The following is a 26,734-nucleotide window of genomic DNA, read 5'->3' on the forward strand; positions in this document are numbered from 1 at the left end:
ACTATGGTGAAGATCAAGCACTGTCGAAAGACACAAGAAACAAAATTGTAGCCCTTCACTAGGCTGGGAAGGCTGAATCTGCAATAAGCAACCAGCTTGGTGTGATGAAATCAACTGTGGGAGCAATAATAAGAAAATGGAAGACATACAAGACCACTGATAATCTCCCTCAATCTGGGGCTCCACGCAAGATTTCACCTCGTGGGGTCAAAATGATCTCAAGAACAGTGAGCAAAAATCCCAGAACCACACGGGTGGACCTAGTGAATGACCTGCATATAGCTGGGACCACTGTAACAAAAGCTACCATCAGTAACACAATACGCCGCCAGGGACTCAGATCCTGCAGTGACAGATGTGTCCCACTGCTTAAGCCAGTATATGTCGAGGCCCGTCTGAAGTTTGCTAGAGATCATTTGGATTATCCATAAGAGTATTGGGAGAATATAATATGGTCTGATGAAACCAAAGTAGTACTGTTTGATAGAAACAAAGCTTGCCGTGTTTGGAGGAGTGTTATGTTTGCTAATGACAGGTGTTATGAAGGCAATCCAGAAACACAGTGTGCTTAGCGATCAGAGCGCACACAGTGATCTGACAAATACCCAAAAATACAAGAACGAGCTCTGAGACGTGGAAACTCTGTAGACTGCACACCTGATCCTATCCTAAACACAACTAAAAGCGGCTGTGGATTGCGCCTAACAACTACCTAGGCAACTCGGCACAGCCTAAGAAACTAGCTAGCCTGAAGATAGAAAAATAGGCCTGACTTGCCCCAGAGAAATTCCCCAAAGGAAAAGGCAGCCCCCCACATATAATGACTGTGAGTAAGATGAAAAGACAAAACGTAGGGATGAAATAGATTCAGCAAAGTGGGGCCCGATATTCTAGGACAGAGCGAGGACAGTAAAGCGAACTTTGCAGTCTACAAAAAACCCTAAAGCAAAACCACGCAAAGGGGGCAAAAAAATCCCACCGTGCCGAACTAATGGCACGGCGGTACACCCCTTGCGTCTCAGAGCTTCCAGCAAAACAAAAGACAAGCTGGACAGAAAAAAAGCAACAAAAAAGCAAAAGGCACTTAGCTATACAGAGCAGCAGGTCACAGGAACAATCAGGAGAAGCTCAGATCCAACACTGAAACATTGACAAGGAGCAAGGATAGCAGCATCAGGCGGAGTTAAGTAATGAAGCAGTTAACGAGCTCACCAGAACACCTGAGGGAGGAAGCTCAGAAGCTGCAGTACCACTTGTGACCACAGGAGTGAATTCAGCCACAGAATTCACAACAGTACCCCCCCCTTGAGGAGGGGTCACCGAACCCTCACCAGAGCCCCCAGGCCGACCAGGATGAGCCGCATGAAAGGCACGAACAAGATCGGAAGCATGAACATCAGAGGCAAAAACCCAGGAATTATCTTCCTGAGCATAACCCTTCCATTTAACCAGATACTGGAGTTTCCGTCTAGAAACACGAGAATCCAAAATCTTCTCCACAATATACTCCAATTCCCCCTCCACCAAAACCGGGGCAGGAGGCTCAACAGATGGAACCATAGGTGCCACGTATCTCCGCAACAACGACCTATGGAATACATTATGTATGGAAAAGGAGTCTGGGAGGGTCAAACGAAAAGACACAGGATTGAGAACCTCAGAAATCCTATACGGACCATTAAAACGAGGTTTCAATTTAGGAGAGGAAACTTTCATAGGAATATCACGAGAAGATAACCAAACCAGATCCCCAACACGAAGTCGGGGACCCACACAGCGTCTGCGATTAGCGAAAAGTTGAGCTTTCTCCTGGGACAAGATCAAATTGTCCACTACCTGAGTCCAGATCTGCTGCAACCTATCCACCACAGAATCCACACCAGGACAGTCCGAAGACTCAACCTGTCCTGAAGAGAAACGAGGATGGAACCCAGAATTGCAAAAAAATGGAGAAACCAAGGTAGCCGAGCTGGCCCGATTATTAAGGGCGAACTCAGCCAACGGCAAAAAGGACACCCAATCATCCTGGTCTGCAGAAACAAAACATCTCAGATATGTTTCCAAGGTCTGATTGGTTCGTTCGGTCTGGCCATTAGTCTGAGGATGGAAAGCCGAGGAAAAGGATAGGTCAATGCCCATCCTACCACAAAAGGCTCGCCAAAACCTTGAAACAAACTGGGAACCTCTGTCAGAAACAATATTCTCAGGAATGCCATGCAACCGAACCACATGCTGAAAGAACAAAGGTACCAAATCAGAGGAGGAAGGCAATTTAGCCAAGGGCACCAGATGGACCATTTTAGAAAAGCGATCACAGACCACCCAAATGACTGACATCTTTTGAGAAACGGGAAGGTCAGAAGTGAAATCCATCGAAATATGTGTCCAAGGCCTCTTTGGGACCGGCAAGGGCAAAAGCAACCCACTGGCACGAGAACAGCAGGGCTTAGCCCTAGCACAAATCCCACAGGACTGCACAAAAGTACGTACATCCCGTGACAGAGATGGCCACCAGAAGGATCTAGCCACTAACTCTCTAGTACCAAAGATTCCAGGATGACCAGCCAACACCGAACAATGAAGTTCAGAGATAAGTTTATTAGTCCACCTATCAGGGACGAACAGTTTCTCTGCTGGACAACGATCAGGTTTATTCGCCTGAAATTTTTGCAGCACCCGCCGCAAATCAGGGGAGATGGCAGACACAATGACTCCTTCCTTGAGGATACCCGCTGGCTCAGATAAACCCGGAGAGTCGGGCACAAAACTCCTAGACAGAGCATCCGCCTTCACATTTTTAGAGCCCGGAAGGTACGAAATCACAAAGTCGAAGCGGGCAAAAAATAACGACCAACGGGCCTGTCTAGGATTCAAGCGCTTGGCAGACTTGAGATAAGTCAAGTTCTTATGATCAGTCAATACCACCACGCGATGCTTAGCTCCTTCAAGCCAATGACGCCACTCCTCGAATGCCCACTTCATGGCCAGCAACTCTCGATTGCCCACATCATAATTACGCTCAGCGGGCGAAAACTTCCTGGAAAAGAAAGCACATGGTTTCATCACTGAGCAATCAGAACCTCTCTGTGACAAAACCGCCCCTGCTCCAATCTCAGAAGCATCAACCTCGACCTGGAATGGAAGAGAAACATCTGGCTGACACAACACAGGGGCAGAACAAAAACGACGCTTCAACTCCTGAAAAGCTTCCACAGCAGCAGAAGACCAATTAACCAAATCAGCACCCTTCTTGGTCAAATCGGTCAATGGTTTGGCAATGCTAGAAAAATTACAGATGAAGCGACGATAAAAATTAGCAAAGCCCAGGAACTTTTGCAGACTTTTCAGAGATGTCGGCTGAATCCAATCCTGGATGGCTTGGACCTTAACTGGATCCATCTCGATAGTAGAAGGGGTAAAGATGAACCCTAAACATGAAACTTTCTGCACACTGAAGAGACACTTTGATCCCTTCACAAACAAAGAGTTAGCACGCAGGACCTGAAAAACCATTCTGACCTGCTTCACATGAGACTCCCAATCATCTGAGAAGATCAAAATGTCATCCAAGTAAACAATCAGGAATTTATCCAGATACTCACGGAAGATGTCATGCATAAAAGACTGAAACACAGATGGAGCATTGGCAAGTCCGAACGGCATCACTAGATACTCAAAATGACCCTCGGGTGTATTGAATGCAGTTTTCCATTCATCTCCTTGCCTGATTCTCACCAGATTATACGCACCACGAAGATCTATCTTAGTGAACCAACTAGCCCCCTTAATCCGAGCAAACAAGTCAGATAACAATGGCAAGGGATACTGAAATTTAACAGTGATCTTATTAAGAAGGCGGTAATCAATACACGGTCTCAGCGAACCATCCTTCTTGGCTACAAAGAAGAACCCTGCTCCCAGTGGTGATGACGATGGGCGAATATGTCCCTTCTCCAGGGATTCCTTCACATAACTGCGCATAGCGGCGTGTTCGGGCACGGATAAATTAAATAATCGACCTTTAGGGAATTTACTACCAGGAATCAAATTGATAGCACAATCATAATCCCTATGCGGAGGTAGAGCATCGGACTTGGGCTCTTCAAATACATCCTGATAATCAGACAAGAACTCTGGGACCTCAGAAGGGGTGGATGACGAAATCGACAAAAATGGAACATCACCATGTACCCCCTGACAACCCCAGCTGGATACCGACATGGAATTCCAATCCAATACTGGATTATGGGTTTGTAGCCATGGCAACCCCAACACGACCACATCATGCAGATTATGCAACACCAGAAAGCGAATAACTTCCTGATGTGCAGGAGCCATGCACATGGTCAGCTGGGCCCAGTATTGAGGTTTATTCTTGGCCAAAGGTGTAGCATCAATTCCTCTCAATGGAATAGGACACCGCAAAGGCTCCAAGAAAAACCCACAACGTTTAGCATAATCCAAATCCATCAGATTCAGGGCAGCGCCCGAATCCACAAACGCCATGACAGAAAACGACGACAAGAGCATATCAAGGTAATGGACAGAAGGAATTTGGACTGTACAGTACCAATGACGGCAGACCTAGCGGACCGCTTAGTGCGCTTAGGACAATCAGAAATAGCATGAGTGGAATCACCACAGTAGAAACACAGACCATTCAGAAGTCTGTATTCCTGCCGTTCAACTCTAGTCATAGTCCTATCGCACTGCATAGGCTCAGGTTTAACCTCAGGCAGTACCGCCAAATGGTGCACAGATTTACGCTCGCGCAAGCGTCGACCGATCTGAATGGCCAAAGACAAAGACTCATTCAAACCAGCAGGCATAGGAAATCCCACCATGACATCCTTAAGAGCCTCAGAGAGACCCTTTCTGAACAAAGCTGCCAGCGCAGATTCATTCCACTGAGTGAGTACTGACCATTTCCTAAATTTCTGACAATATACTTCTATATCATCCTGACCCTGGCACAAAGCCAGCAAATTTTTCTCAGCCTGATCCACTGAATTAGGCTCATCGTACAGCAATCCGAGCGCCAGGAAAAACGCATCGACACTACTCAATGCAGGGTCTCCTGGCGCAAGAGAAAATGCCCAGTCTTGAGGGTCGCCGCGCAAAAAAGAAATAATAATCAAAACCTGTTGAATAGGATTACCAGAAGAATGAGGTTTCAAGGCCAGAAATAGCTTACAATTATTTTTGAAACTTAGAAACTTAGTTCTATCTCCAAAAAAACAAATCAGGAATAGGAATTCTTGGTTCTAACATAGATTTCTGATCAATAGTATCTTGAATTTTTTGTACATTTATAACGAGATTATCCATTGAAGAGCACAGACCCTGAATATCCATGTCCACACCTGTGTCCAGAATAACCCAAATGTCTAGGGGAAAAAAAAAAGTGAACACAGAGCAGAAAAAAAAAAAAAAAAAAATGATGTCAGAACTTTTTCTTTCCCTCTATTGAGAATCATTAGTTAGGCTCCTTGTACTGTTATGTTTGCTAATGACAGGTGTTATGAAGGCAATCCAGAAACACAGTGTGCTTAGCGATCAGAGCGCACACAGTGATCTGACAAATACCCAAAAATACAAGAACGAGCTCTGAGACGTGGAAACTCTGTAGACTGCACACCTGATCCTATCCTAAACACAACTAAAAGCGGCTGTGGATTGCGCCTAACAACTACCTAGGCAACTCGGCACAGCCTAAGAAACTAGCTAGCCTGAAGATAGAAAAATAGGCCTGACTTGCCCCAGAGAAATTCCCCAAAGGAAAAGGCAGCCCCCCACATATAATGACTGTGAGTAAGATGAAAAGACAAAACGTAGGGATGAAATAGATTCAGCAAAGTGGGGCCCGATATTCTAGGACAGAGCGAGGACAGTAAAGCGAACTTTGCAGTCTACAAAAAACCCTAAAGCAAAACCACGCAAAGGGGGCAAAAAAAACCCACCGTGCCGAACTAACGGCACGGCGGTACACCCCTTGCGTCTCAGAGCTTCCAGCAAAACAAAAGACAAGCTGGACAGAAAAAAAGCAACAAAAAAGCAAAAGGCACTTAGCTATACAGAGCAGCAGGTCACAGGAACAATCAGGAGAAGCTCAGATCCAACACTGAAACATTGACAAGGAGCAAGGATAGCAGCATCAGGCGGAGTTAAGTAATGAAGCAGTTAACGAGCTCACCAGAACACCTGAGGGAGGAAGCTCAGAAGCTGCAGTACCACTTGTGACCACAGGAGTGAATTCAGCCACAGAATTCACAACAGAGGAGATGGAATGATGAGTTGCATCCAAAGAACAACAAATCTACTGTGAAGCATGGGTGTGGCAACATCATGCTTTGGAGCTGTTTCTCTGCAAAGGGATGAGAACAACTGATACATGTACATAAAAGAATGAATGGGGCCATGTATCGTGAGATTTTTAGTGCAAACTTTCTTCAATCAGCAAGGGCATTGAAGATGGATGGGTCTTTCAGCATGATAATGATCCCAAGCACACCACCAGAACAACGAAGGAGTGGCTTCATTAGAAGCATATGAAGGTGCTGGAGTGGCCTAGCCAGTCTCCAGATCTCAAGCCCGTAGAAAGAGTGGAAAATGAAGTTACAAGCTGATCCAACTTCAGTGGAAATGCCTCAAGACAAGGAAATGATGTTCAGTAGTGTGTGTGGCCTCCACGTGCATGTATAACCTCTCTACAATGCCTGGGCATGCTCCTGATGAGGCGGTGGATGGTCTCCTGAGGGATCCTCTACCAGACCTGGACTAAAGCATCCACCAACGCCTGGACAGTCTGTGGTGCAACGTGACGTTCATGGATGGTGCAGGACATGATGTCCCAGATGCGTTCAATCTGATTCAGGTCTGGGGAACAGGAGGGCCAGTCCATAGCTGCAAAGCCTTCATCTTGCAGAACTGCTGACACACTCCAGCCACATGAGGTTTGGCATTGTCCTGCATTAGGAGGAACCCAGGGCCAACCGCACCAGCATATGGTCTCACAAGAGGTTGAGGGCACAACAAAGTACTGCAGTGCGCAGGCGCCGGAAAGATCAGAGAGGCCCGGCGCCTGTGCACTGCAGTACTTTGCTCTGCCCTCAACAGGGCAGACAAAGTACGCCTGCGCCGGAGCCGTGGCTGAAGATCAGAAGAGGACGTCATGGAAAGAAGATAGGAGGCGCTGCAGCGGACCAGAGACGCCCATCTGACCTGACCAGCAGCGGGACCGCCCCTGGGTGAGTATAAACTAACGTCTTTTTCTCCTCTTTCAGGTAACATCGGGGGCTTATCTACAGCATTACAGAATGCTGTAGATAAGCCCCTGATGCCGGTGGGCTTACCTCACCCGCGATTTTCGGGGTGACAGGTTCCCTTTAACTCCAAAACCTCCTAACAGGCCAAGTTACCTGTTAACATAGGACCCCTTCTTTGATATCACCTTCACAATTCTTGCATCCATTGAACTTGTGAGTTTTTGGAGAGTTTCTGCTTGTATTTCTTTGCATGAAGTCAGAATAGCCTCCCAGAGCTGCTGTTTTGATGTGAACTGTCTCCCACCCTCATAGATCTTTTGCTTGATGATACTCCAAAGGTTCTCTGTACGGTTGAGGTCAGGTGAAGATGGTGGCCACACCATGAGTTTATCTCCTTTTATGCCCATAGCAGCCAATGACTCAGAGGTATTCTTTGCAGCATGAGATGGTGCATTGTCATGCATGAAGATGATTTTGCTCCTGAAGGCACGCTTCTGCTTTTGAGACCATGGAAGAAAGTTGTCAGTCAGAAACTCTAAATACTTTGCAGAGGTCATTTTTGTCATGGTCAGGACATGGTTAATGTCCTGTCAGGGTTAATTTTGCTAGCCTCTTTTCTAAAATGGGAGGGGTATTTATACTCGCTCCTAACCTGGTTTCTGTCAGCTATAGATTCTGTTTCTGTCTGAATGCATCTAATGTTCCGCCAGTATTGGTAGAGGGTCAGCTGGAGTACGAGGTAGGGCGCATCATTGATTCACGGTGGGTGCGTCGAAGGCTTCAGTACCCAATACATTGGAAGGGGTTTTCTATTGAGGATAGGTCATGGGTTCCGGCCAGTTCTGTGCATGCTGATCGACTGGTGCGGGCTTTTCATGCAAGATACCCAGAGAAGCCTGGGGGTTCAGTGGCGCCCCGTTAAGGATGGGGGGGGGGGGTACTGTCATGGTCAGGACATGGTTAATGTCCTGTCAGGGTTAATTTTGCTAGCCTATTTTCTAAAATGGGAGGGGTATTTATACTCGCTCCTAACCTGGTTTCTCTGTCAGCTATAGATTCTGTCTGTATGCGTGACTCCTGGAGTGTGTGCCCGGCTAGCATAGCATTGTCTTGCTTTCCGTGCTTTACCCTGTTTGTGCTCCTGGCTACTGAACTCTGGCTTTGCTTCTGACGATCCCCTGTCTCTCCGTTTTGGTACCTCGTAATCTCCTGGCTACGACTTCTGCTTGTTTGATAATTCTTTAGTGCTTGTCCCTTCTCTGTTTCCCTGGCATCTGGCTCTGCCCCTTTTCCTCCTCTCACTCTGTCACATGGTCTAAGGTCCTGTTCGTTACCTGTACACACTGTTTCATGTCAAAGGTCCTGTGGGTCCAGGTTAGTAACTTGGCGTCTTGCTCAGCTGCTGTGTGCAGCTTCCCCTGCAGCATAGATACCCGGGTGCCGTGACATTATAGCTGACCTTACAGTCTTTTTCCCTGGTGGGAGGGGTGTTGGTATGCCATGGATCCTGTACAGGTTCTCACGGGGCAAATTAATGAGCTCTCCCAGTTGTTGCAGAAGCTGTCTGTGGAACAGCAAGCCCTGGTCCATTCGCACCAGCAGGTGCAGAGAGATGTGGCAGGTGCTTTACAGATGTCTGCTTCCTTGCAGTCCCGGGAGGGGGGCACCACTGATGTATCCCTGGTGGACCCCGAACCACCTGTAAAGTTGCCCGATTCTTTTTCTGGGGATAAAAAGTTGTTCGGGGCCTTTAGGGAGGGATGCAGGTTGTTTTTTGAGTTGCATCTTTATTAAGGGGGTCCCCACAGGCATGTCTGTGAACCTGTTTTTTGAGTCCCTGGGGCTCATTTATGATGAACCTGATAGAGTGCATTTGGCAGAGGATATGGTAATGAGTTTGACACAAGGGAAGCACTCTGCTGAATGGTTCTGCTCAAAGTTTAGACGCTGGGCAGCTGAAATTTCTTGGAATGATGCAGCCCTGAGGGGGTTGTTCCGCATGGGTCTGTCTGACCGTCTGAAGGATGCTCTGGCACTTCATCCTCCTCCTAATACCCTGGAGGACGCCATGACTCAGGCAGTTCGAATGGACCGGAGACTCCGTGCTAGAGGAGTGATGCTGAACGAGACTTCCTTGTTTTCCAAATTGCGTGACGCTGCACCTGTATCTGAACCCATGGAGATTGGGTCAGTTTCAGTTATGGAGAAAGAAAGGAGGCGCCGGAGAGACAATCAATTGTGCTTTTACTGTGGAGCCTCTGGACATTGGAAAAGCAACTGTCCATTCTGCCCTTCTTCTGTGAAACCGTCTGAGAAACGACTGAGTCTGGGAAACAATCGAGGAGGTTGTCCAGACTCCCAGGTATATGTTTTCTCACTTGCCAAAATATTGCTTCAAGTGGAATTGGAACTTGCTGGCGGTCCTGTGGTGACCACCGCCTTTGTTGACTGTGGCTCTTCTATTAATTTGATTGATGCCCAAGTTGTGACTCATAATAAGATAGGGACAGTCAGGCTGAAAGACCTTGTGAAAGTTGTGGCTGTTGATTCATCCCCTCTTACCTGGGATGGAATTTGTTTCGAGACTGATGTTTTTTTCTCTGAAGGTGGGTTCCACTCATGTGGAAAAATTAAGTTGCTTTGTAATGAATAATCTACCTGCAGGACTGGTACTGGGAATGCCTTGGCTGCAGCGCCACAATCCTGTCATTGATTGGGTAGCAGGGGAGATCACTCAATGGAGATGTAAGGGTAATGGTCCGTGTTGTAACCTCGGACCTCTTGTTAACCCTATTAAGTCTGTATCTGTGTCGTCTGTCGGTCTGGAGGGTATTCCGGAGTACCTGAAAGACTTCGAAGATGTGTTTTCTGAAAGTGAGGCTGAGGCGCTTCCACCACATCGACCCGGTGATTGTGCAATTGATTTGATCCCGGGAGCCAAATTACCCTAGGCTTTGTCTGGGCCTGAGCGCCAATCTATGAAAGAGTACATCACAGAGAGCCTCCGCAAGGGGCATATTCGGCCCTCTGTCTCACCCGTTGCAGTGGGGTTTTTCTTTGTCAAGAAAAAAGATGGTGGTTTGCGACCGTGCCTCGACTTTCGAGAACTAAATAAGATTACTGTTAAAAACACGTATCCTCTTCCTCTGATTCCTGATTTATGTAATCAACTCACTGGGGCCAAGTGGTTTTCCAAGCTTGACTTACGAGGAGCTTATAACCTGATAAGGATCCGATAGGGGGATGAATGGAAAACAGCATTTCTGACAACCGAGGGTTTGTTTGAAAATTTGGTCATGCCCGTCGGTCTCACCAACGCTCCTGCTGTTTTCCAGAGTTTCATTAATGTTGTCTTTTCTGACGTGATTGGGCGTTATGTTGTCATTTACCTGGATGACATCTTGATATACTCAGAGGACAGTCAGTCACACTAAGGCTACGTTCACATTAGCGTTGCGCGCCGGTGCGTCGGCGACGCAACGGCGACGCAACGCACGACGCACCAAAAACGCACGCAAAAACGCTGCGTTTTGCGACGCGTGCGTCGTTTTTTGACGAAAATCGGACGCACGAAAAATGCAACTTGTTGCATTTTCTTGCGTCCGATGCTAGCGTCGAAAACGACGCACGTGTCGGAAAACGCAACAAAAAAACCGCACGCGTCCCCCATGTTAAACATAGGGGCGCGTCGCCGCTGTGTCGCCGCTGCGTCGCCGACGCAACAGCGACGCACATTAGCGGAACGCTAATGTGAACGTAGCCTTACACCATCTTCACTCGGTTCTTGTGAGACTCAGGGAGAACCATTTATATGCTAAGCTGGAGAAGTGCTCGTTCTTTATGCAAGAACTGTCTTTTCTGGGGTTAATTGTATCTGGGGAGGGATTCCGCATGGATCCTGGGAAGGTTCAGGCCATTTCTGATTGGGTGCAACCTCAGGACCTGAAGGGGTTGCAATGATTTCTGGGTTTCACTAATTATTATAGGAAGTTCATTAAAGAGTTTTCGCAGGCAGTGAAACCCTTGACGGACCTCACACTCAAAGGGGGATGTAAAAAATTGGTCCATGGCCGCAAAAAATTCCTTTCTGACACTGAAGAAATGTTTCACTTCAGCACCCGTGTTGATACAACCCGATCCATCGAGACCTTTTATCGTGGAGGTTGACGCCTCGGAGGTGGGGGTGGGAGCAGTGTTGTCTCAGGGCCCGACCACCCTTACTAACCTTAAACCCTGTGCCTTTTTCTCTAAAAAATTATCTTCGGCTGAGAGAAATTATGATGTCGGCAACAAAGAATTGTTGGCAATTAAATTGGCCTTCGAAGAATGGAGGCATTTTCTGGAGGGGGCTGTTCATCCCGTTACGGTTATCACTGATCATAAAAATGTGGCCTATATCGAGTCCGCTAAGAGATTAGCCCCCAGACAGGCTCAGTGGGCACTTTTTTTTTCTCGGTTTCATTTTACCATTACATTCCGACCACGGTCTAAAAATGTGAAGGCGGATGCCTTATCCTGTAGTTTTAATTCTACATAGTAACATAGTAACATAGTTAGTAAGGCCGAAAAAAGACATTTGTCCATCCAGTTCAGCCTATATTCCATCACAATAAATCCCCAGATCTATGTCCTTCTACAGAACCTAATTGTATGATACAATATTGTTCTGCTCCAGGAAGACATCCAGGCCTCTCTTGAACCCCTCGACTGAGTTCGCCATCACCACCTCCTCAGGCAAGCAATTCCAGATTCTCACTGCCCTAACAGTAAAGAATCCTCTTCTATGTTGGTGGAAAAACCTTCTCTCCTCCAGACGCAAAGAATGCCCCCTTGTGCCCGTCACCTTCCTTGGTATAAACAGATCCTCAGCGAGATATTTGTATTGTCCCCTTATATACTTATACATGGTTATTAGATCGCCCCTCAGTCGTCTTTTTTCTAGACTAAATAATCCTAATTTCGCTAATCTATCTGGGTATTGTAGTTCTCCCATCCCCTTTATTAATTTTGTTGCCCTCCTTTGTACTCTCTCTAGTTCCATTATATCCTTCCTGAGCACCGGTGACCAAAACTGCACACAGTACTCCATGTGCGGTCTAACTAGGGATTTGTACAGAGGCAGTATAATGCTCTCATCATGTGTATCCAGACCTCTTTTAATGCACCCCATGATCCTGTTTGCCTTGGCAGCTGCTGCCTGGCACTGGCTGCTCCAGGTAAGTTTATCATTAACTAGGATCCCCAAGTCCTTCTCCCTGTCAGATTTACCCAGTGGTTTCCCATTCAGTGTGTAATGGTGATATTGATTCCTTCTTCCCATGTGTATAACCTTACATTTATCATTGTTAAACCTCATCTGCCACCTTTCAGCCCAAGTTTCCAACTTATCCAGATCCATCTGTAGCAGAATACTATCTTCTCTTGTATTAACTGCTTTACATAGTTTTGTATCATCTGCAAATATCGATATTTTACTGTGTAAACCTTCTACCAGATCATTAATGAATATGTTGAAGAGAACAGGTCCCAATACTGACCCCTGCGGTACCCCACTGGTCACAGCGACCCAGTTAGAAACTATACCATTTATAACCACCCTCTGCTTTCTATCACTAAGCCAGTTACTAACCCATTTACACACATTTTCCCCCAGACCAAGCATTCTCATTTTGTGTACCAACCTCTTGTGCGGCACGGTATCAAACGCTTTGGAAAAATCGAGATATACCACGTCCAATGACTCACCGTGGTCCAGCCTATAGCTTACCTCTTCATAAAAACTGATTAGATTGGTTTGACAGGAGCGATTTCTCATAAACCCATGCTGATATGGAGTTAAACAGTTATTCTCATTGAGATAATCCAGAATAACATCCCTCAGAAACCCTTCAAATATTCTGTGTCCCCTCCAGAACCTCCTTCCTCCATTCTTCAACCTGGAGTGGTTGTGGCTGAAGTCTCATCTGAGTTACAGAGGGAGATTTTGGATGCACAAGCACAAGTTCCCAGGAATAAACCCCTAGGTAAACTGTTTGTACCCGATCATTTCCGTCTCACACTTCTGCAAGAATTTCATGACTCTGTATTGAGTGCACACCCTGGGATTGCAGCTACCCGGGGGGCAGTCGCTAGGAACTTTTGGTGGCCTTCTATGGGTTCTGATATCAAAAAGTTTGTGAATTCTTGTGTGGTGTGTGCTCGTTCTAAGAGCTCTCTGGTCTGGCCGGCCTGGGAATTGGTACCTTTGCCAATTCCGGATAAACCCTGGACACACCTGTCCATGGATTTTATCACTAATCTTCCGTATTCCAAAGGCAGCTCTGTAGTTTGGGTTGTGGTTGATAGGTTTTCGAAACAAGCCAATTTTGTGCCGTTACCTGCGTTGCCTTCTGCTGAAACCTTGGCTCGCTTTTTTATTCAGCATATACTGTAGTTCAGTTACATGGAGTCCCTGTGAATGTGGTATCTGACAGGGGTGTGCAGTTTGTGGCCAGGTTTTGGAGAGCTTTTTGTAAGAAGTTGGGGGTTACGTTGTCATTCTCCTCTGCTTATCACCCGGAATCCAACGGACAGACTGAACGCACCAACCAGTCGTTGGAACAGATTTTGAGATGCCTGGCCTCTTCCAGACAGGAGGACTGGTGTGAGGTTTTACCCATGGCTGAGTTTGCGTTCAATTGTCGTATTAATCAGTCTACTGGCAAATCTCCCTTTGAAGTCAATTGTGGGTTTGTTCCGCAGTTTGAAGAATTTTCCCTGTTGCTGAGGGTCTGGTGCAACAGTTAATAATACTTTGGAGGGAGGTTCAGACGAACATCTCCAAAGCCCAAAAGAGGTACAAACATTTTGCGAACAGGAGGAGGGGGTCAGTTCTCACACTAACTGTGGGGGAGAAGGTGTGGCTGTCTACTCGTAACATCAAACTTAAGATTCCCTCCATGAAGTTGGGCCCCAGGTTTATAGGTCCATACAAGATTATTGAGGTGATCAACCCGGTGGCCTATAGGTTACAGTTGCCCACCTCTTTCAAAATTTCTAATGTCTTTCACAGGTCCCTATTAAAACCTGTGGGGACAGTTAGAGAAGATTCTTCATCTAATGTTCCACCAGTATTGGAAAAGGGTCAGCTGGAGTACGAGGTAGGGCGCATCATTGATTCACGGTGGGTGCATCGAAGGCTTCAGTACCTAATACATTGGAAGGGGTTTTCTATTGAGGATAGGTCATGGGTTCCGGCCAGTTCTGTGCATGTTGATCGACTGGTGCGGGCTTTTCATGCAAGATACCCTGAGAAGCCTGGGGGTCCAGTGGCCCCCCGTTAATGGGGAAGGGGGGTACTGTCATGGTCAGGACATGGTTAATGTCCTGTCAGGGTTAATTTTGCTAGCCTCTTTTCTAAAATGGGAGGGGTATTTATACTCGCTCCTAACCTGGTTTCTCTGTCAGCTATAGATTCTGTTTCTGTCTGTATGCGTGACTCCTGGAGTGTGTGCCCGGCTTGCATAGCGTTGTCTTGCTTTACGTGCTTTACCCTGTTTGTGTACGACTGGCTACGACTTCTGCTTGTTTGATAATTCTTTAGTGCTTGTCCCTTCTCTGTTTCCCTAGCATCTGGCTGCGCCCCCTTTCCTCCTCCCACTCTGTCACATGGTCTAAGGTCCTGTTCGTTACCTGTACACACTGTTTCATGTCAAAGGTCCCATGGGTCCAGGTTAGTAACTTGGCATCTTGCTCAGCTGCTGTGTGCAGCTTCCCCTGTAGCATAGATACCCGGGTGCCGTGACAATTTTCATACCTTCAGGAATCTTAAAGCGTCCTACCAGCTGTCTCCCCGTGATTCTGGCCCAAACTGTGACTCCTCCACCTCCTTGCTGAGGTCGCAGCCTTGTTGGGACATGGTGGCAATCCACCAACCATCCACTACTCCATCCATCTGGACCATCCAGGGTTGCTTGACACTCATCAGTAAACAAGACTATTTGGAAATTAGTGTTAATGTATGTCTGGGCCCACTTTAACCATTTCTGCTTGTGAACACTGTTTAAGGGTGGCTGAATATTAGGTTTATGCACCACAGCAAGCCTTTGAAGGATCCTACACCTTGAGGTTCGAGGGACTCCAGAGGCACCAGCAGCTTCAAATAACTGTTTGCTGCTTTGTAATGGTATTTTGGCAGCTGCTCTCTTAATTCCATGAATTTGTCTGGCAGAAACCTTCCTCATTATGCCTTTATCTGCATGAACTCTGTCTGTGCTCTGTTTCAATCACAAATCTCTTCACAGTATGATGACCACTCTTAAGTTTTCATGGAATATCTAATGTTTTATACCAAGGCATAGCACTATTTAATGCTTTTCAGCAGCAGAGAGATCCTTTTTAGTTCCCATATTACTTGAAACCTGTGGCCTGCTTAATAATGTGGAACATAATTTTTAAGTAGTTTTCCTTTCATTAGAATCACCTGGAAAACTAATTATCACATGTGTTTAAGATTGATTTCAGTGATCCATTGAGCCCTGAGTGTTGTGAATTCTGTTGTAAGCTCCCTTCTGTGGTCGTGAATGGTACTTCGGTGAGTTCCGTCTATGGGCTCCCTCTGGTGGCTATGAGTGAAGCTGCGGCTTCTGAAGTTCCTTACACAGGTGACGTGGTTTATCCTTTAATTGGCTGTTCTATTTAACTCCTCTCAGATCGTTACTCTAGGCCAGCTGTCAATGTTTTTGCATTCGTTCAGTTCGCTCCTGGATCTCTCTGGTGACCTGCCTTCTCCTGCAGAAGCTAAGTTCCTTATAGTCTTATTTTGTTCTCTGTTTTCTTGTCCAGCTGGTTTTCATGATTTTGTCTTGCTAGCTGGAAGCTCTGGGATGCAGGGTGGCCCCTCCGCACCGTGAGTCGGTGCGGAGGTCTTTTTTGCACACTCTGCGTGGTCTTTGTAGGTTTTTGTGCTGATCGCAAAGTTACCTTTCCTGTCCTCTGTCTATTTAGTTAGTCTGGCCTCCCTTTGCTGAAAACCTGTTTTCATTTCTGCGTTTGTGACTTTCATCTTTACTCACAGTCAATATATGTGGGGGGCTTCCTTTACCTTTGGGGAATTTCTCTGAGGCAAGGTAGGCTTTATTTTCCTTCTCTAGGGCTAGATAGCCCTTAGGCTGTGACGAGGCGCCTAGGGAGAGTCAGGAGCGCTCCACGGCTATTTCTAGTGTGTGTGATAGGATTAGGGCTTGCGGTCAGCAGAGTTCCCACATCCCAGAGTTCGTCCTGTATGTGGTTTAACTATCAGGTCATTCCGGGTGCTCCTAACCACCAGGTCATAACACCTGAGACACAATGCCATCCATGAGTTTGTTGGAAAAACAAAACAATTAAATCTTTATGACACTTAAATCCAATTTGCATAATAATTTGGAACACAGTGTATAATGCAGCCCACTCAGAGTATAATGCAGCTCACACATGGTATAATGAAGCCCCACACACACAGTATAATGCAGCCCCCACATACAGTATAATTCAGCCCCCTACAAACACACGCATAGTATAATGCAGCCCCCCATTCACAGTATAATGCAGCCCCACACACAGTATAGTGCAGTCCCCTCACACACAGTATAGTGCAGCCCTAACACACAGCATACTGCAGCCCCCGCATACACAGGATAGTGCAGTCCCCCCACACACAGTAAAGTGCAGCCCCCACACACATTATGATGCAGCCCCCTATACTATACTGTGGTATAGTGCAGTCCCCACACACATTATAATGCAGCCCCTACACACACAGTATAGTGCAGCCCCCACATACACAGTATAGTGCATTCCCCCACACACAGTGTAATGCAGCCCCACACACAGTATATTGCAGCAGACACACACAATACAGTATAGTGTAGTCCCCCACACACAGTATAGTGCAGCAGACACACACAATACAGTATAGTGCAGTCCTCCACACACAGTATATTGCAGCAGACACACATACACACAATACAGTATAGTGTAGTCCCCCCACACACAATATAGTGCAGCAGACACACACAATACTTACCTCTCATCCTCGTTCTCCCGCTGCTCTAGCTTCTGCAGAGCCTTTCAGTGTCTCATCAGCTCCACTGCTGGCACACCCTGAGTCAGAGTCAGAGGTGGAGTGATGGTAGAGGCAGCGTCACATGATGCTCTCTCCTCCACCACTGCTTTCAACTTTATCGGCATCTATGATGCTGATAAGTTGATGCATGATGCGGGGAATGGGGCGGTGCCAGGCCACACTTACTCAGGGGCCCCATAGTGGCAGTGTGGTCTGCTATTAGCGGCACGCCACTGGCAGGGGGCCCCTGGAGGAGCAGGGGCTCTAGGCAGTTGCCTGCTCTTCCTGTCCGTAAAGCCGAACCTGATGATAGGATAAGCTTGAGAAACTAAGCTTGAGAAATCTCTAGCTTTTTTACATATTATAAAAACTGACGAAACTCTGATGGTAGAAATCTGATACAATGATTATATACTGATCAAAATCTGTTTCAAAGCGCTGAAGAAGATCAGGCATTTTTTTCCGTACGAGAAACATCACTGAAGCTTGAATGAGCCCCTAGCCAAAATAGACAACAAAAGAGGAATTGGCATTAAAAAGGTTGAAGCAGGATGTTCTCAGATGGAAGTGGCCACTGAACTTAGAGTGCCACAGAGTGTCATCATCAGGTCGTAACAGAGATACAGATAAACTGGAGGAGTCAAAAAAAGGCATAGAAGTGGACGTCCTTTGGTCCCATTCCACATTAATGACCGTCTCATTGTGAACAATGCCCTTTGGAACTGGATGGTGAATGCCACACAATTCCAGACACATTTAAAGAAGGTGAGAGGCATTCAAGTGTCACATAAGACCATTCAAAACCATTTACATCAGCTTGGTCTGAGTGTTCGACAACCTGCAAGGGTTCCTGACCACACCACCAGGCATAGGTGTCATCATCTTGAATGGGCCAGGGAGCATGCACGCTGGATGAGGGACCAGTGGGCCTCAGTGCTTTTCAATGGTGAAAGTTGTTTCACGCTGAGCAGAAATGATGGCCGCGAACAAAGTTGGAGACTTCAAGGAGAGCATTATGCAATAGCTACTATTGTCATCAGATGAGCCTTTAGTGGTGGTGGTGTTACAGTGTGGGCAGGTGTGTCTAGTCAATCGAAGAAGAAATGAGGAATCCAGCTCAATGAGGTAGTGAAAAAAAACTTTCTTTATTCACTTGAAAATATATTCAGTGGAGGATAAAAACATCAGCAATTACAAAGGATAAAATGCGATATCAACGCGTTTCTGGTGACCAAGCACCCTTAATCATGATATCTAGTGTGTGGCTTGTCTTGCATTTTTATACTAAAGGTACCGTCACACTCAGCAACTTTCCAACGATCACGGCCAGCGATACGACCTGGCTGTGATCGTTGGAAAGTCCTTGTGTGGTCGCTGGAGAGCTGTCACACAGACAGCGCTCCAGCGACCAACGATGCCGAAGTCCCCAGGTAACCAGGGTAAACATCGGGTTACTAAGCGCAGGGCCGCGCTTAGTAACCCGATGTTTACCCTAGTTACCATTGTAAATGTGAAAAAAAAAAACACTACATACTTACATTCCGGTGTCTGTCACGTCCCTCGCCGTCAGCTTACTGCACTGACTGTGAGCGCCGGCCGTAAAGCGCAGCACAGCGGTGACGTCACTGCTGTGCTTTACGGCCGGCGCTCACAGTCAGTGCGGGAAGCTGACGGCGAGGGACGTGACAGATATCGGAATGTGAGTATGTAGTGTTTTTTTTTTTTTTTTACATTTACAATGGTAACTGGGGTAAATATCGGGTTACTAAGCGCGGCCCTGAGCTTAGTAACCCGATGTTTACCCTGGTTACAAGTGAACACATCGCTGGATCGGCGTCACACACGCCGATCCAGCGATGTCAGCGGGTGATCCAGCGACGAAATAAAGTTCTGGCCTTCTAGCTCCGACCAGCGATGGCACAGCGGGATCCTGATCGCTGCTGCGTGTCAAACATAACGAGATCGCTATCCAGGACGCTGCAACGTCACGGATCGCTATCGTTATCGTTCTAAAGTTGCTCAGTGTGAAGGTACCTTAAGATCCGGTGAGCACACTGGTACACTGATTAATTAACATAATTGCTAAACAAAGTGAAAACACAAGAAAGTAAATATACATACAAATTAAAACAAACGCTTTGGCTGGATGAAAAGACAATATGGGCAATATATATTTGTTTCGCAATATTGAATAAGTAGCAGCAAAAAATATTCCATATATATGGAATTACATTTGATGTCATAATTTTTGTAAAGACGCATGCAATGTAATACACCATGATTTTTAACGCATATAATATAAAAGCAAATCCAATGCCATCAATCAATTTATGAATAAAATTCTATAAAGAAATTTTATCAATGATTGGTTGCGTTACATGTGGTTGTTTTGCACTGCGGGTACTAAAGGGTTAATATAATTAGTGGCAGGCTTGGTGTAGCATGCTGACCTTTGTATCCATTTGAAAGGAGAGAGAAAAAAGGGGAGGGGGACGAAGTGCCCTGTGTGTATTATGTGCTGGCAAAAAACTGCATGGACTAGAAAATGTTTTTGAAGAAATATATTTTAAACATATTTAGGTTTTTGGTTTTTGCTCTAAAATATACAGTTCATTATATGTAATATAGGAGCATTTGGAATTAATAATGCAGGATTTCCTATCAAGAAAATTACTCCTAGAATATAGATGAACTGACAGTCGGCAACTCCGAAAGAAAAATAGCAGAGCTCCGTATAAGGGCAGTCTCACACGTCCAGATAATTTCGGTACCGGAAAAATCGGTACCGGATTTATCCGTGTCCGTGTGCCCGTGCGTTTCTGTGGTACATCAGTGCGGCACACGTGTGCCGCCTGTGTGCCCACTGGGTACCACACGGACCGTGCTGGGTACCACACGCACCAGCATCTGGTGCTGAAGCCGTGATTCATATCTTCCCTGCAGCAGCGTTTGCTGTAGAGAAGATATGAATATTTTTTTTTTAAGTTTCTCGTGTTTAAAATAAAGCTCCATGTCCCCACCCTCTGTGCGCCCCCTGCTGTTCTTAAAATACTCACCCGGCTCGCTCCCTCGCTGTCGCTGCTTCCTGTCCTGGCCGCACCTTCTACTGTATGAGCGGTCATGTGGGGCTGCTCATTTACAGTAATGAATATGCGGCTCCACCCCTATGGGAGGTGGAGCCGCATATTCATGACTGTAATCGGCGGCCCCACGTGACCGCATACAGTAGAAGGTGTGGCCAGGACAGGAAGCAGCGATAGCGAGGGAGCGAGCCGGGTGAGTATTTTAAGAACAGTGGGGGGCGCACAAGGGGTGGGAGGAGGGTGGAGACATGGAGCTTTATTTTAAACACGAGAAACTTAAAAAAAAAGGAGTATTCATATCTTCTCTACAGCAAACGCTGCTGCAGGGAAGATATGAATGGCAGCTTCAGCACCAGTAGGGGAGACAGCGCTTACTGTAGCACTGTCTCCTGCACGGCACACGGACTGCACACGGACAACGTCCGTGTGCGGTACGTGTTTTACACGGACCCATTGACTTTAATGGGTCCGTGTAATACGTGCGCTCCCACGAACACTGACATGTCTCCGTGTTTGGCACACGGAGACACGGTCTGCAAAAAATCAATGACATCTGCACAGATGCATTGATTTGAATGTGTCTACGTGTGTCAGTGGCTCCGGTACGTGAGGAAACTGTCACCTCACGTACCGGAGCCACTGACGTGTGAAACCGGCCTTATACGGAGCTCTGCTATTTTTCTTTCGGAGTTGCCGACTGTCAGTTCATCTATATTCTAGGAGTAATTTTCTTGATAGGAAATCCTGCATTATTAATTCCAAATGCTCCTATATTACATATAATGAACTGTATATTTTAGAACAAAAACCAAAAACCTAAACATGTTTAAAATATATTTCTTCAAAAACATTTTCTAGTCCATGCGGTTTTTTGCCGGCACATAATACACACAGGGAACTTCGTCCTTCTCCCCTTTTTTTTCTCTCCTTTCAAATGGATACAAAGGTCAGCATGCTACACCAAGCCTGCCACTAATTATATTAACCCTTTAGTAACCGCAGTGCAAAACAACCACATGTAACGCAACCAATCATTGATAAAATTTCTTTATAGAATTTTATTCATAAATTGATTGATGGCATTGGATTTGCCTTTATATTATATGCGTTAAAAATCATGGTGTATTACATTGCATGCGTCTTTACAAAATTATGACATCAAATGTAATTCCATATATATGGGATATTTTTTGCTGCTACTTATTCAATATTGCGAAACAAATATATATTGCCCATATTGTTTTTTCCTCCAGCCAAAGCGTTTGTTTTAATTTGTATGTATATTTACTTTCTTGTGTTTTCACTTTGTTTAGCAATTATGTTAATTAATCAGTGTACCGATGTGCTCACCGGATCTTAGTATAAAAATGCAAGACAAGCCACACACTAGATATCATGATTAAGGGTGCTTGGTCACCAGAAACGCGTTGATATCGCATTTTATCCTTTGTAATTGCTGATGTTTTTGTCCTCCACTGAATATATTTTCAAGTGAATAAAGAAAGAAGTTTTTTTCACTACCTCGTTGAGCTGGATTCCTCATTTCTTCTTTGATTTTCTACGCCCTGACACAGCGGTTCTGTGCATCGAGTCTCCAAGGATGTCGACCATGGTGAGCTGAACTTTGTTCGATGGTGTCTAGTCAATACAGAACTGCCCTACACTTTGTGAATGGTACAGTGACAAATCCCTACTACTTGAATAACACCATTAATCCAGTCATTGTTCCTCTGCACGAACAACACAGGCCTAATTTCATCTTCATGGACGACAATGCTCCAGCTAATTATTAGGAAACGGCTGTTGGAGACTGGGGTGCCTCAAATGGAGTGGCCTACACTTTCCAGACCAGAATCCCATAGAAAACCTATGGAAGCAGCTGAGCTGTTGTGTAGAAGCTCGTAACGCTGTACCCCAGAATCTCAATAAACCAAGGGCCACCCTTCACGAAGAGTGATATGCCATGTATCAGCAGACAATAATCGACTTGTGAACAGCATGAGACGTCGTTGTCAAGCTGTAATTGATGCTAAAAACAACATGACAATATATTGAGTCATTAACATTTTTTGTTGGGGTATGCCCACCATTATTGTTGGCTTTTGTTTCAATAAATTGTTTAAGATGAAGAAATCACCATTGCATGCTTCTACTTAAGGCCCTACTTTTATGATAAAAATGACTATAGTGTGAATTATATTCGTTTTCAATAAATTTTACCCTAAAGCCAAATAACCCTAACTTTTTTGTGAGTAGTGTATGTGTATTTCTACTATTTCTTCTAATGCTGGAACATCGATTCTTACAACGGTAATATGTCCTTGCACGTTTGACATATTTCTGCCAGGCCCTGACTGCGTAGGGAGGAGTAGTTGAATTTTACATACATTAGCAGTCAATGCTCCTGTTCTGCATAAACTCCATTTTAATCAACATGCCAGTTAGGGTAGTTGGTGTACTTTTGGTATGGCCAAGAGGCTCAGTGCACTGTGCCAACTATTGTTTTGTATGCCCTCGAGTCCTTAATTGGTGATTAACAGCGTTGGCTTGCTGGGAGCAAGCACTATGTGCAGAAAATGCTTAGATAAGCCAGCACTGGAAATCCCTTCCATGTCCCATTTTTTCCCAGTGTGGGAGGAAGGGACATGGAAACCCAGTAGGTGGAACAGTGCACTAATACTCTTGGCTACACCAAGGCCGCTACATGCACCCTAATTAGCATATTAAACGGCCGAGGAAAAAACGCTGATGTGAGCTGCCCCATAGATGAATACTGGTCCGAGTGCTATGCGATGTTTTATCGCATAGCACTCGTCCATATTCATCGCTAGTGTGACCCCGGCCTAATTTATATTGTCAGTTTGGGCTGACAGATGCTATAAAAGTTCCCAGATTGAAATAGTAAAAATTTTAAATTACTAACATTAAAGAGTACCTATCACCAATCTGGGACAGCATTTTTGTTTAATAAAATACCCCAGATTGGTGATTTTTCTAAATATCACTTATTAACAAAAGCGCTCAAAAGGGACCATAATATCTACAAAAGGACACAACTTTTTCTAGAAAGTCAGGTCTGAACTTCCATCTCGTGTGATTTGGGCATCTAGGACAGGATCCCATAACTATGGCATGACAACCCGGGGTCTGCACGAGACCCCTGTGGATGTCGTTGCCAGATAGCTATGAGCGCCGCTATGTGGCCGCCACTCATAGCAGATGAGCATTTCTTCTATGTGTAGTACAAGAAATCGGATGATCGCAGCTTCTAGTCTCCCATGGAGACTATTGAAGCATGTAAAAAGTAAAAAAAAAGGTGTTTAAAAATATAAAATAAATACAAATATTAAAAGTATAAATCGCCCCTTTTGCCCCATTCAAATAAAACAATTAAAAAGAAACCCACATATTTAGTGTTGCCGCATTCAGAATCTCCCCAATCTATCAAAATATAAAAATAATTAATCCGATCGGTAAGCAGAGTATCGAGAAAAAAAAATCAAAGTGACAGATTTACACTTTTTTTGGTCGCTGAAACATTGCACCAAAATGCAATAACAGGTGATCAAAACATTGTATCTTCGCCAAAATGGTATCAATAAAAACATCAGCTTGACACACAAAAATTAGCCCTCACCCAGCTCCAGATAATGAAAAATGTAGATGCTACGGGTCTCAGAAAAATAAGTCCTTTTTAAAAAAAATGTATGCAAATTTTGGATTTTTTTTTTCACCACTTAAATGAAAAAGAACCTAGACATGTTTGGTATCTACAAACTTGTAATAACATGGAGAATCCTAAAGGCAGTTCAGTTTTAGCATTTAGTGAAAATGGAAAAAAAAAAAAAAAAAATATATATATATATGTATATATATATATATATATATATACATATATATATATTTTTTTTTTCCTGTTTTCCAGTACACGATATGGAAAAACCAATGGTGCCGTTCAAAAGTACAAGTCATCCCGCAAAAAAAGCCTTTGCATGGTCATATTTGGTATTGCTGCATTCTTAAAGTAAGATCTATCAAAATGTAAAATAAATTAATCCAATTGGTAAACAGCGTAATGAGAAAAAAAATCAAAATGCCAGAGTTACGTTTTTTTTTATCACCACAACATTGCAATGACATGCAAAAAGAGGCAATCAAAATGTTGTATCTACTCCAAAATGCTATCAGTAAAAACATTAGCTCAGTGCGCAAAACATAAGATCTCACACAGCACCATATCCAGAAAATTTAAAGAGCTGCGGGTCTTGGAAAATGTCAACACAATCAAAAAAATTTTTCTTCTTTTTACAAATTCCCAAATTTATTTTCAACAATTAAAAAAAAAAAAAAAAGCATATTTAGTATCTGTGTAATCGTGTTGATCTAGGTAATCATATTGCCAGGTCAGTTTTACAATATAGTGCACAAGGTAATTAAAAAAAAAATTGTGAACTGCACTTTTTTTTTAAATTTAATCACACTTGGAATATTTTGTTCCTGTTTTCTAGTACTTCAGACAATAAAATGGAGTCATTAAAAAGATGCAAATTGTCCTGCAAAAAACAAGCTATGTGGACGGAAAAATAAAGTTATGGGGAGGAAAAAGTGAAAACAAAAAAATGTTACCCGGTTGTGAAGGAGCTAAATATTCTAATACTGGTGCATCATCTAAACATAATAGTTATTATATTTTCAATTGAATCCATATTCTAAGTGTGCATGCCATATGATTTATAACAGAGTGGCCTAAATTAGTTTATAGAGTTTTAAGATTAGCTATAAGTAGGTCACAGAAATCAGCATTATTACAGAGGAAAAACTCATTAATATATTATCTAGAGGAACTAGCTCATACCGTGAAAGCAGCTGTGGTATCTTGGAAATGTTCTGTCCGTCTGAACACAGGGTTTGAGATTTCCTCAATTTATTGACATGCCAAGTGTTTATTCAATGTGGTTAGTATTGCAGAAAATGGACTTGGGCCAAAATACAAAAATGGCATATCGGCCTCAGGGATCTTCAGGGATTAAGCAGTTCACACATTAAATACCGAGGAGGAGCACAAGGAAGCAGAAACTTGTTTTGTAGAACAGTAACTGTCAAGGAAAAGATATTTGCAAATAGAATAAAACTGCCAATTCACCTACAGATGGAAACCTGTAGATATAGGACACTTTATGGAATTTGGGTATAATAAAAATGGATCTATTGTCAATTCAAAGAAGCTTTGATGGCAGGACCAAATAAACATGTACGTGAGCAGGTCGCAGGATGCAGTGAAGGACAGGAGGCAGAACAAGAGTTAACAGATTTATTAACAAGGGAATACTCCACACAGGGAGATACTGGATTAAGCAGGGGGTGTGGGAGTTGATATTAGCACGATATGAGTGCAGGGTGAGGTAAAAGATAAAGCAACTGTTCATGAAAGGGTTAACTTAACAGTCTGCCGGCTTCTTGGCTGCAGGGTCTTTAGTTGCAACGGTGGTGCCCAGGTAACTGGCGTGTGATGATTCCGGTGTCGTCCTGAAGAAGCTGGAGGTACGGTTCCTGGCGATGGCGGTGAGTCCTCATTGTATTAAGTAGGGTCCTGGATCCATGGTTCGTCGTACACGGTGCAGCACATTCTGCAACACTGCCGGAGCGTGACTCAACTTGGCAGTAATATGCGGGTGAGAAATGACACAGTTCTAGATCAGTATGTCTTAGGCAGCACGCACGCAGTAACCACCGGCCCGGAGCATCTGTAACTTTCAGTCATGAGAGAAAACGGGTACCCGGCAGTTCTCTGTCCACAGTCATTGAACCTGGATGCAGGGAATCTACAGCGCGGGCCTGCGCTAACACGATGCTTAGAGAACAAAGCACCTACTTCTCCCTGTTGTACGCTCTGTCTTCCAGCCAAGTCTGCCCCCTCTTTCCCATGCACAGTACTTTTAATCTTAGTCACGCCCCCTGCTGAATAGTGCAAAGGTCGGTCTGGGTTGGAAATCTTTCCCCTGGACAACAATGGTGACAGCCCTGACAGTTCTGGAATCGGCGCAAGAGAGGTACCCCGGGTCATGTCCATCTTCTTACATGTACAATAGGGAATAGGGACTGTGGGGATAATAGATGGGGACTGAAGGAACGATGGTTGAGGCACATAATAGGGGGCTAAGGAAGTCCATGGCATATCATGGTTATCTTTCTCGCAGCCTATGGCATGGACAGCTGTTGATAAGAAAAGAGACACTTTCTCTCTGATGGAGCCACATTAAGCCTATCTGATCAACACATGGACAATCGCTTGATTCCACTAG

The 26,734-nt window shown here is 44.9% G+C and overlaps 1 protein-coding gene across 2 annotated transcripts in view; it reads right to left on the reverse strand.

Annotated features, from left to right (window-relative positions):
- LOC138638022 (cytochrome P450 2J2-like) overlaps nucleotides 1-26,341 on the reverse strand; it is a 310,015-nt gene extending 283,674 nt beyond the window's left edge. Inside the window, exon 1 of one of the 2 annotated variants that reach the window (XM_069726989.1) lies at nucleotides 25,288-26,341. The gene's annotated coding sequence lies outside the window, so the exon portion shown is untranslated. The remainder of the gene's footprint in view (nucleotides 1-25,287) is intronic. The other variant, XM_069726990.1, reaches the window with a different exon arrangement.
- Between the last annotated feature and the right edge of the window lie 393 nt (nucleotides 26,342-26,734).

This window comes from Ranitomeya imitator, chromosome 5, assembly GCF_032444005.1.
Source record: "Ranitomeya imitator isolate aRanImi1 chromosome 5, aRanImi1.pri, whole genome shotgun sequence".
NCBI lineage: Eukaryota > Metazoa > Chordata > Amphibia > Anura > Dendrobatidae > Ranitomeya > Ranitomeya imitator.